This window comes from Thalassophryne amazonica, chromosome 3, assembly GCF_902500255.1.
Source record: "Thalassophryne amazonica chromosome 3, fThaAma1.1, whole genome shotgun sequence".
NCBI classification, from domain to species: Eukaryota; Metazoa; Chordata; class Actinopteri; order Batrachoidiformes; family Batrachoididae; genus Thalassophryne; species Thalassophryne amazonica.
In genome coordinates, this window is record NC_047105.1 from 78,999,449 (window position 1) to 79,012,961 (window position 13,513).

The following is a 13,513-nucleotide window of genomic DNA, read 5'->3' on the forward strand; positions in this document are numbered from 1 at the left end:
GGCGGCTTTCGGTGGCTTTTCAGTTGTGTGACTATCCGAGAAATTGTGGAAGAGCTGGGCATGTTACAGCATGTCCTGTGAGACTTCAACATGGTGGCGCTTTTGCTTCGCCATCAGCTTTGTGCCGCAACTCTTTTCATGGCATAATCTTCTGTCACAGTGGAATGTGCCGAAAAAGTGCTGATGTCCACTTCTTCCGCAATTTCTCGGATAGTCACACTACGGTCCCGCATCACCACAGCGTTCACTTTGGAATGATCTGGTCATTTCAGCATGTTGATGACCGCCCGGAGCGCGGCTCGCTCTCCACCGTTGTGCGGACGTCTTTAAACCGGTTGTACCGCTCCTTAATCTGTGTGATGCCCATAGGATCGTCACAGAAAGCAATCTGAATCAACTGAATGGTTTCCACCTGGCTGTCGCCCAGTTTTTGGCAAAATTTGATGCAGTCGCGCTGCTCCAGTTGTTCCGCCATTTCCTTGCAAAGAAAAAACGACGAGAGACTACACCCATCCTCACACAAAGGCTGCTTACAAGCAAATGACGCAATCGACAGGCGTGAAAAAATTCACACATGCGCACGAAGGTTCAAGGTTGGCTCATGCAAGCACACATGATTCAAATCCATCAGGTTTTTGAAAAAAAATGAAAAGGTCCGATACTTTTCTAACAGACCTCGTATTTGCTATTTATATTTGACTTGAGAATAAGGGTCCTAACTCGCTGGGCTACATAGCATATGAATGGCTATTGGGCAGCGCAGTCTCGTTTGAGGGAGTGCACTAAAGGGATAAAATATGACACATACGACATAATTTCTCTGCTTCCGGGGACAGAAACACGACACTTTCTCTGAGTTTTTGGACAAATTACACGCAAACAAAGTAGAAATGCAAAGAAAAAGTGATGATGTGGTGGTGGTTTGTTTATGACACGGAGCTCAAACATGTCGAGGCGGTTGTGCAGGTGAGAAAACACGCCACTCTGGCTAGGTGTGTAGGCTAACACATCAACACGACCTCTCACATTTGCCTAGTCTTCCCTTCTCCACTGGGAACCAAAAAAAAAAAAACCTGCACTTTTCGTGACTGCTTTGGTGATTGCAGCCGAAAACAAAACAGTGCACCATTTTCCCATTAGAATTGATGCTGTTTGTGGGAAGAGACTAATCCCACGGCAGAGTGTGGGAGTGTCAGCTCAAACCACTCGGAGGATGGGGTTTCAGCAGAAACCATTTTAAACCGGCACATCTTAAACCGGCAGGTCCGCTAGGTGACAGTGAGTATGCCTTTAAGTTTACTGAGCTGGACTGAATGGTTTGTGCTGAAACTCCCACACTCCATTTTCTCTGCCGTGTTCATACCAGTTGTCCCCTTATGTGGTGAAATCCCGCAATATCACGCAGGGGTTCAAACAAGACTGCATTGCCCTATTGAGATGGAAATTGCTTGATTTTGCGAGACGTTCAATGGCTATCACTCTTCCCTTGCTTGATTTGCAGGGTGTCGCACACATCGTGCCTGGATTCTGAACATTTCAAAGTTGTCGAGGTGACAAAGGTCCTCACCACACATTTCCAGAGTATCACTGACATTGGGAAGCCCTCTGAATATGGTCTCTAACTCTCTCTCTCTCTCTCTCTCTCTCTCTCTCATCTTCAACTGCTTATCTGGTATCTAGTCACGGGGTTAATGTAGTCTCTTCAACTCATAATGCGTGACCATTGTGAGAAAATGTAGTGAGAGGTTGACAACAGCTGAAACTACATTCTGTGTGATTGAAGACAAAAATCAGGATCTGACACTCCCCGTGGGAGACACACAGGAACTGCCTGTCCACAGGAGGACATTGCACACAATCTATGCATGACGATGCCAGCCAGGAGCTTTTCGATGGCGTGGGCCACTGGACATTGCATATTTCATACTGCGGCTGCCAATCACACGCGATCTGTGCATGACAGTGGCAGTTGAGAGCTCTTCAATGGTGTGGACCTCTTGCCATTACATATTTCATCCTGCGGGAAATCATTCTACAAGTGGGTGAGTGCCCTATTCAGTTTTCTTCCTGTTGTATTTTATTTCTCACCGGTGGAGCCACGCTAGGCTAATTATTTATTTCATTTTGTTTTATGTTATTTTATTTTATTTAAAGACCTGTTCCTTACTGGAAACAGTCGGGGGAATTTCCACAGCGTCTATTCACATAATAGCAGGTTAAAACCAGCTGAGTATTTTGTGTGTAAACCTGTCATCGTTTCAGCCATGAGTGCGTTAGACATCCGTGAGAGTGCTGCACAGCATTGGAGCAGCAATCACGCAATATGATATGTATGCAGACATCTTCACCGCGAGTCCATGCAAAATACGGCTGACATTCGGACAACATGCACTGATGTGTTGTTTGTACCACTTCAGTGAGACACCAACTGCAAATTTGTCACTCATTCATGTAGCTGGTTGCTAATTCGCATCTCCAACTACTCTTGGACAGTCACAGCCCAGTGAAATACGACCCCTAACTGATTTTGACTTGCCTTAAATGCAATGCTGATAGAAATACCTTCAAACTTGTTACTATTGTCCAGACATTTTTTTGAGTTCTGTGCCATAAAGCTGAAATACGATAACATATGATCAGCCAAGATTTCCAGGTCTTGATTTATATGTCAAAAACACCATGATATTATTTAAAGTACGTCATGTTGCAAATTTATTTGAAACCAAGATCTTTGATAATACTTTATCCTTTCACTGAATACCAGTGGTACCTACCCCTTACCACTGACAAGCTGGTTTTAGCCACAGAATACCTTTGGATTTTGGGCTTGTGTCAAAATCTGTACTTAAGCCACCTTTGAATTTATACATAAGCCATCTTTGAAAAACCATAACAATAAAGGACAGATGAACTAATTATTAAGATTATTGTTAGATGAACACTACAAAAATAAAACCGTTCGGCTGCTTCCTGTTTTTACACAGGTTTGCCCAGCAAAGTCGAGGTGGATCTGCATATTGATTTGGCACAAGTTTTACACTGGATGCCCCTTCCTGATGCAAGTTGAACAATACAACAGTTCCTAATTTTTTCTTTCCAGTGCGGGATACTGAAATACTCAACAACCTTTTCAAAAATTCTACTCATTGCATATTGCTGACTTTTGTTTCCACGACAGTGTCACAAAAATGAGTGAGCTCAGTACAGACACATCTTAACACAACAGGTTGTGTTGTGCAGTCTGAAATTTCTGCGTGATTTAGAAAATGTGGCTAACTAGTATGCAGCTTCTTTCCCCTGCCATCCCCTCATTACCCCATCCATGTAGAGACGGTGCCTGCTCCCAGACCACCAATAACCAGCAAAAATCTATTTAAGCATAAAAACTCAAAAAGAAAAATAATATAGCACCTTCAACTGCACCACAGACTAAAACAGTTAAATGTGGTCTATTAAACATTAGGTCTCTCTCTTCTAAGTCCTGTTAGTAAATGCTATAATACTTGATCAACATATTGATTTATTCTGCCTTACAGAAACCTGGTTACAGCAGGATGAATATGTTAGTTTAAATGAGTCAACACCCCTGAGTCACACTAACTGCCAGAATGCTCGTAGCACGGGCCGAGGCGGAGGATTAGCAGCAATCTTCCATTCCAGCTTATTAATTAATCAAAAACCCAGACAGAGCTTTTAATTCATTTGAAAGCTTCACTCTTAGTCTTGTCCATCCAAAATGGAAGTCCCAAAAACCAGTTTTATTTGTTGTTATCTATCGTCTCCTGGTCGTACTGTGAGTTTCTTGTGAATTTTCAGACCTTTTGTCTGACTTAGTGCTTAGCTCAGATAAGATAATTATCAATCAATCAATCAATTTTTTATATAGCGCCAAATCACAACAAACAGTTGCCCCAAGGCGCTTTATATTGTAAGGCAAGGCCATACAATAATTATGTAAACCCCCAACGGTCAAAACGACCCCCTGTGAGCAAGCACTTGGCTACAGTGGAAGGAAAAACTCCCTTTTAACAGGAAGAAACCTCCAGCAGAACCAGGCTCAGGGAGGGGCAGTCTTCTGCTGGGACTGGTTGGGGCTGAGGGAGAGAACCAGGAAAAAGGACATGCTGTGGAGGGGAGCAGAGATTGATCCCTAATGATTAAATGCAGAGTGGTGCATACAGAGCAAAAGAGAAGAAACAGTGCCTCATGGGAACCCCCCAGCAGTCTACGTCTATAGCAGCATAACTAAGGGATGGTTCAGGGTTACCTGATCCAGCCCTAACTATAAGCTTTAGCAAAAGGAAAGTTTTAAGCCTAATCTTAAAAGTAGAGAGGGTGTCTGTCTCCCTGATCTGAATTGGGAGCTGGTTCCACAGGAGAGGAGCCTGAAAGCTGAAGGCTCTGCCTCCCATTCTACTCTTACAAACCCTAGGAACTACAAGTAAGCCTGCAGTCTGAGAGCGAAGCGCTCTATTGGGGTGATATGGTACTACGATGGTCCCTAAGATAAGATGGGACCTGATTATTCAAACCTTATAAGTAAGAAGAAGAATTTTTAAATTCTATTCTAGAATTAACAGGAAGCCAATGAAGAGAGGCCAATATGGTGAGATATGCTCTCTCCTTCTAGTCCCCGTCAGTACTCTAGCTGCAGCATTTTGAATTAACTGAAGGCTTTTTAGGGAACTTTTAGGACAACCTGATAATAATGAATTACAATAGTCCAGCCTAGAGGAATAATGCATGAATAGTTTTCAGCATCACTCTGAGACAAGACCTTTCTGATTTTAGAGATATTGCGTAAATGCAAAAAGCAGTCCTACATATTTGTTTAATATGCGCTTTGAATGACAATATCCTGATCAAAAATGACTCCAAGATTTCTCACAGTATTACTAGAGGTCAGGGTAATGCCATCCAGAGTAAGGATCTGGTTAGACACCATGTTTCTAAGATTTGTGGGGCCAAGTACAATAACTTCAGTTTATCTGAGTTTAAAAGCAGGAAATTAGAGGTCATCCATGTCTTTATGTCTGTAAGGCAATCCTGCAGTTTAGCTAATGGTGTGTGTCCTCGGCTTCATGGATAGATAAAGCTGGGTATATCTGCGTAACAATGAAAATTTAAGCAATACCGTCTAATAATACTGCCTAAGGGAAGCATGTATAAAGTGAATTTAAAATTGGTCCTAGCACAGAACCTTGTGGAACTCCATAATTAACTTTAGTCTGTGAAGAAGATTCCCCATTTACATGAACAAATTGTAATCTATTAGACAAATATGATTCAAACCACGCAGTGCAGTGCCTTTAATACCTATGGCATGCTCTAATCTCTGTAATAAATTTTATGGTCAACAGTATCAAAAGCAGCACTGAGGTCTAACAGAACAAGCACAGAGATGAGTCCACTGTCCGAGGCCATAAGAAGATCATTTGTAACCTTCACTAATGCTGTTTCTGTACTATGATGAATTCTAAAACCTGACTGAAACTCTTCAAATAGACCATTCCTCTGCAGATGATCAGTTAGCTGTTTTACAACTACCCTTTCAAGAATTTTTGAGAGGAGAAAGGAAGGTTGGAGATTGGCCTATAATTAGCTAAGATAGCTGGGTCAAGTGATGGCTTTTAAGTAATGGTTTAATTACTGCCACCTTAAAAGCCTGTGGTACATAGCCAACTAACAAAGATAGATTGCTCATATTAAGATCGAAGCATTAATAATGGTAGGGCTTCCTTGAGCAGCCTGGTAGGAATGGGGTCTAATAAACATGTTGATGGTTTGATGAAGTAACTAATGAAAATAACTCAGACAGAACAATGGAGAGAAGAGTCTAACCAAATTACCGGCATCACTGAAGCAGCCAAAGATAACGATACGTCTTTGGATGGTTATGAGTAATTTTTTCTCTAATAGTTAAAATTTTGTTAGCAAAGAAAGTCATGAAGTCATACTAGTTAAAGTTAATGGAATACTCAGCTCAACAGAGCTCTGACTCTTGTCAGCCTGGCTACAGTGCTGAAAGAAACCTGGGGTTGTTCTTATTTTCTTCAATTAGTGATGAAGTAGAAAGATGTCCTAGCTTTACGGAGGGCTTTTTATAGAGCAACAGACTCTTTTTCCAGGCTAAGTGAGATCTTCTAAATTAGTGAGACGCCATTTCCTCTCCAACTTACGGGTTATCTGCTTTAAGCTACGAGTTTGTGAGTTATACCACGGAATCAGACACTTCTGATTTAAAGCTCTCTTTTTCAGAGGAGCTACAGCATCCAAAGTTGTCTTCAATGAGGATTGTAAAACTATTGACGAGATACTCTATCTCCCTTACAGAGTTTAGGTAGCTACTCTGCACTGTGGTTGGTATATGGCATTAGAGAACATAAAGAAGGAATCATATCCTTAAACCTAGTTACAGCGCTTTCTGAAAGACTTCTAGTGTAATGAAACTTATTCCCCACTGCTGGGTAGTCCATCAGAGTAAATGTAAATGTTATTAAGAAATGATCAGACAGAAGGGAGTTTTCAGGGAATACTGTTAAGTCTTCTATTTCCATACCATAAGTCAGAACAAGATCTAAGATATGATTAAAGTGGTGGGTGGACTCATTTACTTTTTGAGCAAAGCCAATAGAGTCTAATAATAGATTAAATGCAGTGTTGAGGCTGTCATTCTCAGCATCTGTGTGGATGTTAAAATCGCCCACTATAATTATCTTATCTGAGCTAAGCACTAAGTCAGACAAAAGGTCTGAAAATTCACAGAGAAACTCACAGTAACGACCAGGTGGACGATAGATAATAACAAATAAAACTGGCTTTGGGACTTCCAATTTGGATGGACAAGACTAAGAGACAAGCTTTCAAATGAATTAAAGCTCTGTCTGGGTTTTTGATTAATTAATAAGCTGGAATGGAAGATTGCTGCTAATCCTCCGCCCCGGCCCGTGCTACGAGCATTCTGACAGTTAGTGTGACTCGGGGGTGTTGACTCATTTAAACTAACATATTCATCCTGCTGTAACCAGGTTTCTGTAAGGCAGAATAAATCAATATGTTGATCAATTATTATATCATTTACTAACAGGGACTTAGAAGAGAGAGACCTAATGTTTAACAGACCACATTTAACTGTTTTAGTCTGTGGTGCAGTTGAAGGTGCTATATTATTTTTTTCTTTTTGAATTTTTATGCTTAAATAGATTTTTGCTGGTTATTGGTAGTCTGGGAGCAGGCACCGTCTCTACGGGGATGGGGTAATGAGGGGATGGCAGGGGGAGAGAAGCTGCAGAGAGGTGTGTAAGACTACAACTCTGCTTCCTGGTCCCAACCCTGGATAGTCACGGTTTGGAGGATTTAAGAAAATTGGCCAGATTTCTAGAAATGAGAGCTGCTCCATCCAAAGTGGGATGGATGCCGTCTCTCCTAACAAGACCAGGTTTTCCCCAGAAGCTTTGCCAATTATCTATGGAGCCCACCTCATTTTTTGGACACCACTCAGACAGCCAGCAATTCAAGGAGAACATGCGGCTAAACATGTCACTCCCGGTCCGATTGGGGAGGGGCCCAGAGAAACTACAGAGTCCGACATTGTTTTTGCAAAGTTACACACCGATTTAATGTTAATTTTAGTGACCTCCGATTGGCGTAACCGGGTGTCATTACTGCCGACGTGAATTACAATCTTACCAAATTTACGCTTAGCCTTAGCCAGCAGTTTCAAATTTCCTTCAATGTCGCCTGCTCTGGCCCCCGGAAGACAATTGACTATGGTTGCTGGTGTCGCTAACTTCACATTTCTCAAAACAGAGTCGCCAATAACCAGAGTTTGATCCTCGGCGGGTGTGTCGTCGAGTGGGGAAAAACGGTTAGAGATGTGAACGGGTTGGCGGTGTACACGGGGCTTCTGTTTAGGGCTACGCTTCCTCCTCACAGTCACCCAGTCGGCCTGCTTTCCCGGCTGCTCGGGATCTGCCAGGGGGGGAACTAATGGCGGCTAAGCTACCTTGGTCCGCACCGACTACAGGGGCCTGGCTAGCTGTAGAATTTTCCACGGTGCGGAGCCGAGTCTCCAATTCGCCCAGCCTGGCCTCCAAAGCTACAAATAAGCTACACTTATTACAAGTACCATTACTGCTAAAGGAGGCCGAGGAATAACTAAACATTTCACACCCAGAGCAGAAAAGTGCGGGAGAGACAGGAGAAGCCGCCATGCTAAATCGGCTAAGAGCTAGTAGCTACGCTAAGCTAGCGGATTCCTAAAAACACGCAAAGTGAATAATGTGTAAATAATTTAGAGGTGATTCAGCAGAAGGAGTGCTTTAGTTAAGGCACGTAAAGATTACACTGGGAAACAAATCGTAATCTAGATAACTAGATCAATCTAACTGCGCAGATTAAACAGCTAACAGATACAGAAAAACACCGCTGTGCTCCGGAACAGGAAGTGATACAATACCGCAGTGAGAGCCAACCACCAGTAGAGGCAAATGAATGAATCTCGAATCTGCAATTATAGTGGGCGATTTTAACATCCACACAGATGCTGAGAATGACAGCCTCAACACTGCATTTAATCTATTATTAGACTCAATTGGCTTTGCTCAAAATGTAAATGAGTCCACCCACCACTTTAATCATATCTTAGATCTTGTTCTGACTTATGGTATGGAAATTGAAGACTTAACAGTATTCCCTGAAAACTCCCTTCTGTCTGATCATTTCTTAATAACATTTACATTTACTCTGATGGACTACCCAGCAGTGCGGAATAAGTTTCATTACACTAGAAGTCTTTCAGAAAGCGCTGTAACTAGGTTTAAGGATATGATTCCTTCTTTATGTTCTCTAATGCCATATACCAACACAGTGCAGAGTAGCTACCTAAACTCTGTAAGTGAGATAGAGTATCTCGTCAATAGTTTTACATCCTCATTGAAGACAACTTTGGATGCTGTAGCTCCTCTGAAAAAGAGAGCTTTAAATCAGAAGTGCCTGACTCTGTGGTATAACTCACAAACTCACAGCTTAAAGCAGATAACCTGTAAGTTGGAGAGGAAATGGCGTCTCACTAATTTAGAAGATCTTCACTTAGCCTGGAAAAAGAGTCTGTTCCTCTATAAAAAAGCCATCCATAAAGCTAGGACATCTTACTACTCATCACTAATTGAAGAAAATAAGAACAACCCCAGGTTTCTTTTCAGCACTGTAGCCAGGCTGACAAAGAGTCAGAGCTCTATTGAGCCGAGTATTCCTTTAAGTTTAACTAGTAATGACTTCATGACTATCTTTGCTAATAAAATTTTAACTATTAGAGAAAAAATTACTCATAACCATCCCAAAGACGTATCGTTATCTTTGGCTGCTTTCAGTGAGGCCGGTATTTGGTTACACTCTTTCGCTCAGATTGTTCTGTCTGAGTTATTTTCATTAGTTACTTCATCCAAACCATCAACATGTCTATTAGACCCCATTCCTACCAGGCAGAGGAATGGTCTATTTGAAGAGTTTCAGTCAGGGTTTAGAATTCATCATAGTACAGAAACAGCATTAGTGAAGGTTACAAATTATCTTCTTATTGCCTCAGACAGTGGACTCATCTCTGTGCTTGTTCTGTTAGACCTCAGTGCTCCTTTTGATACTGTTGACCATAAAATTTTATTACAGAGATTAGAGCATGCCATAGGTATTAAAGGCACTGCGCTGCGGTGGTTTGAATCATATTGTAATTCTGGACTATTGTAATTCATTATTATCAGGTTGTCCTAAAAGTTCCCTAAAAAGCCTTCAGTTAATTCAAAATGCTGCAGCTAGAGTACTGACGGGGATTAGAAGGAGAGAGCATATCTCACCCATATTGGCCTCTCTTCATTGGCTTCCTGTTAATTCTAGAATAGAATTTAAAATTCTTCTTCTTACTTATAAGGTTTTGAATAATCAGGTCCCATCTTATCTTAGGGACCTCGTAGTACCATATCACCCCAATAGAGCGCTTCGCTCTCAGACTGCAGGCTTACTTGTAGTTCCTAGGGTTTGTAAGAGTAGAATGGGAGGCAGAGCCTTCAGCTTTCAGGCTCCTCTCCTGTGGAACCAGCTCCCAATTCAGATCAGGGAGACAGACACCCTCTCTACTTTTAAGATTAGGCTTAAAACTTTCCTTTTTGCTAAAGCTTATAGTTAGGGCTGGATCAGGTGACCCTGAACCATCCCTTAGTTATGCTGCTATAGACGTAGACTGCTGGGGGGTTCCCATGATGCACTGTTTCTTTCTCTTTTTGCTCTGTATGCACCACTCTGCATTTAATCATTAGTGATCGATCTCTGCTCCCCTCCACAGCATGTCTTTTTCCTGGTTCTCTCCCTCAGCCCCAACCAGTCCCAGCAGAAGACTGCCCCTCCCTGAGCCTGGTTCTGCTGGAGGTTTCTTCCTGTTAAAAGGGAGTTTTTCCTTCCCACTGTAGCCAAGTGCTTGCTCACAGGGGGTCGTTTTGACCGTTGGGGTTTTACATAATTATTGTATGGCCTTGCCTTACAATATAAAGCGCCTTGGGGCAACTGTTTGTTGTGATTTGGCGCTATATAAAAAAATTGATTGATTGATTGATATTTATCTAATAGATTACAATTTGTTCATGTAAATGGGGAATCTTCTTCACAGACTAAGGTTAATTATGGAGGTCCACAAGGTTCTGTGCTAGGACCAATTTTATTCACTTTATACATGCTTCCGTTAGGCAGTAATATTAAACGGCATTGCTTAAATTTTCATTGTTACGCAGATGATACCCAGCTTTATCTATCCATGAAGCCAGAGGACACACACCACTTAGCTAAACTGCAGGATTGTCTTACAGACATAAAGACATGGATGACCTCTAATTTCCTGCTTTTAAACTCAGATAAAACTGAAGTTATTGTACTTGGCCCCACAAATCTTAGAAAAATGTTGTCTAACCAGATCCTTACTCTGGATGGCATTACCCTGACCTCTAGTAATACTGTGAGAAATCTTGGAGTCATTTTTGATCAGGATATGTCATTCAAAGCGCATATTAAACAAATATGTAGGACTGCTTTTTTGCATTTATGCAATATCTCTAAAATTTGAAAGGTCTTGTCTCAGAGTGATGCTGAAAAACTAATTCATGCATTTATTTCCTCTAGGCTGGACTATTGTAATTCATTATTATCAGGTTGTCCTAAAAGTTCCCTGAAAAGCCTTCAGTTAATTCAAATGCTGCAGCTAGAGTACTAACGGGGACTAGAAGGAGAGAGCATATCTCACCCATATTGGCCTCTCTTCACTGGCTTCCTGTTAATTCTAGAATAGAATTTAAAATTCTTCTTCTTACTTATAAGGTTTTGAATAATCAGGTCCCATCTTATCTTAGGGACCTCATAGTACCATATCACCCCAATAGAGCACTTCGCTCTCAGACTGCAGGCTTACTTGTAGTTCCTAGGGTTTGTAAGAGTAGAATGGGAGGCAGAGCCTTCAGCTTTCAGGCTCCTCTCCTGTGGAACCAGCTCCCAATTCGGATCAGGGAGACAGACACCCTCTCTACTTTTAAGATTAGGCTTAAAACTTTCCTTTTTGCTAAAGCTTATAGTTAGGGCTGGATCAGGTGACCCTGAACCATCCCTTAGTTATGCTGCTATAGACTTAGAGTGCTGGGGGGTTCCCATTATGCACTGTTTCTTTCTCTTTTTGCTCTGTATGCACCACTCTGCATTTAATCATTAGTGATTGATCTCTGCTCCCCTCCACAGCATGTCTTTTTCTTGGTTCTCTCCCTCAGCCCCAGCCAGTCCCAGCAGAAGACTGCCCCTCCCTGAGCCTGGTTCTGCTGGAGGTTTCTTCCTGTTAAAAGGGAGTTTTTCCTTCCCACTGTCGCCAAGTGCTTGCTCACAGGGGGTCGTTTTGACCGTTGGGGTTTTTACGTAATTATTGTATGGCCTTGCCTTACAATATAAAGCGCCTTGGGGCAACTGTTTGTTGTGATTTGGCGCTATATAAATAAAATTGATGAAATTGATGAGGACAGATGCACACACTGACACAAGCATGTACACACTCAAACACAACAGCAGGGCTCTCAAACTAATGGCCCTCACAAGTCCAGAGTCTTTCAAGTATTTGAAAAGCCTACACTTCCCCCTCTCACTTTAGTTGAATTTTTATTTAACCAGTTTTGTCCCATTGAGATCAAGATCTCTTTTACAAGGGAGACCTGGACAATTATGAAGTTTCCTTTTCACCTAATCTGCTGATCCTATGTCTAAGATACTTCCAACAGAAACTTGTTTCAGGCCTATTCTTCTAAATTCTGAGAGAAGCTCTTGCCTTTCTCTGGAATATTTATTACAGTGCATGAGGACATCCCTAATCATCAAAACAATGTCCTAAATAAGGTCTTGCTGACTCCTGGATGAACATGTCCCAGAGATCTAGGAGCCAGTGACCAAAGTCTACTTTTTGTACACAGAAAATTCACAGGAGGTATTGATAACAGAATCAGTAAAGGATCTCAGTGTTATTTAGTCATATGAGGTCATATTGATTAAGTCAAAATTGGATGCAGGCTCATGGTCTAACCTGCTGGGTGTACCTAGGAAATAACAGTTTGCCTCTCTGTTACTTTTTATCCAGTTTCTTACATTATTTGACCTGAGTTGTGTATTAATTCAGCGTAGCCATCTCCCTGACTGCTCCATTCTTTTTCTGACTTTTATCTGTCAAACGTTACACCTATGTATACTACCTTGAAATATTTAGATGTTGTACACCTGTGCTCATCCCCCGGGCACAATAGCAATTATCATAGCACACATTCCAATTTTTACCTCCAGACTGTATCAGGAATGCAGAAAAGTGTACAGGGATCAGGGATGGGCCCTAATAGGGCAGCTCAGCACATTGTGTATGTTTGTAAATTCACTGCTGTACTAAATTCTCAGATTGAACACTTAAGTAAGAGGAATCTAATGGGTAGAAAAGAGAAAAATCAATGAGTGTTTTCAGCCTAATTCTGTCTGTTGCTGACACAGCCACAATGGGATATGCAACACCCAACACACAACATATTGTGTTATTGTGAGAAAAAAACAAGAGATTATTGTCTTTCTTAGAAATACTCAAGCTAAATGTCTCCCTCTCTTCTATGGTGACCCTGAAGGTTAAGGTCACATTAGAAACTGAAAAAAGTAAGGCCCACCCACCTACCCCACCCTGTCAGATAAGCAAGTTATTTTTTTTAAATCACATATTAACAACAACAACAATAACAACAATAATAATAATAATAATAAGTAAAATGGGCACTCAGTGCAATACCTGTGCCTTACATATTTGACACAAAGCTATGCAAATGAATTCTTCATTATTCATACTGGCTCCAAGCGGTTTGATGTAAACAGTTATGACTTTGAGTTTCATCTTTCAAAGTCACCCAAGATCAAAGAACATGTGACCAAAACAAAGGTGGTATATGACTTCATATTAGTGTTTACTGTA

At 41.4% G+C, this 13,513-nt stretch overlaps 1 protein-coding gene across 1 annotated transcript in view; it reads right to left on the reverse strand.

The window, feature by feature from the left end:
- The window catches only part of srgap2 (SLIT-ROBO Rho GTPase activating protein 2), a 286,727-nt gene that overhangs the window by 248,466 nt on the left and 24,748 nt on the right, over positions 1 to 13,513 (reverse strand).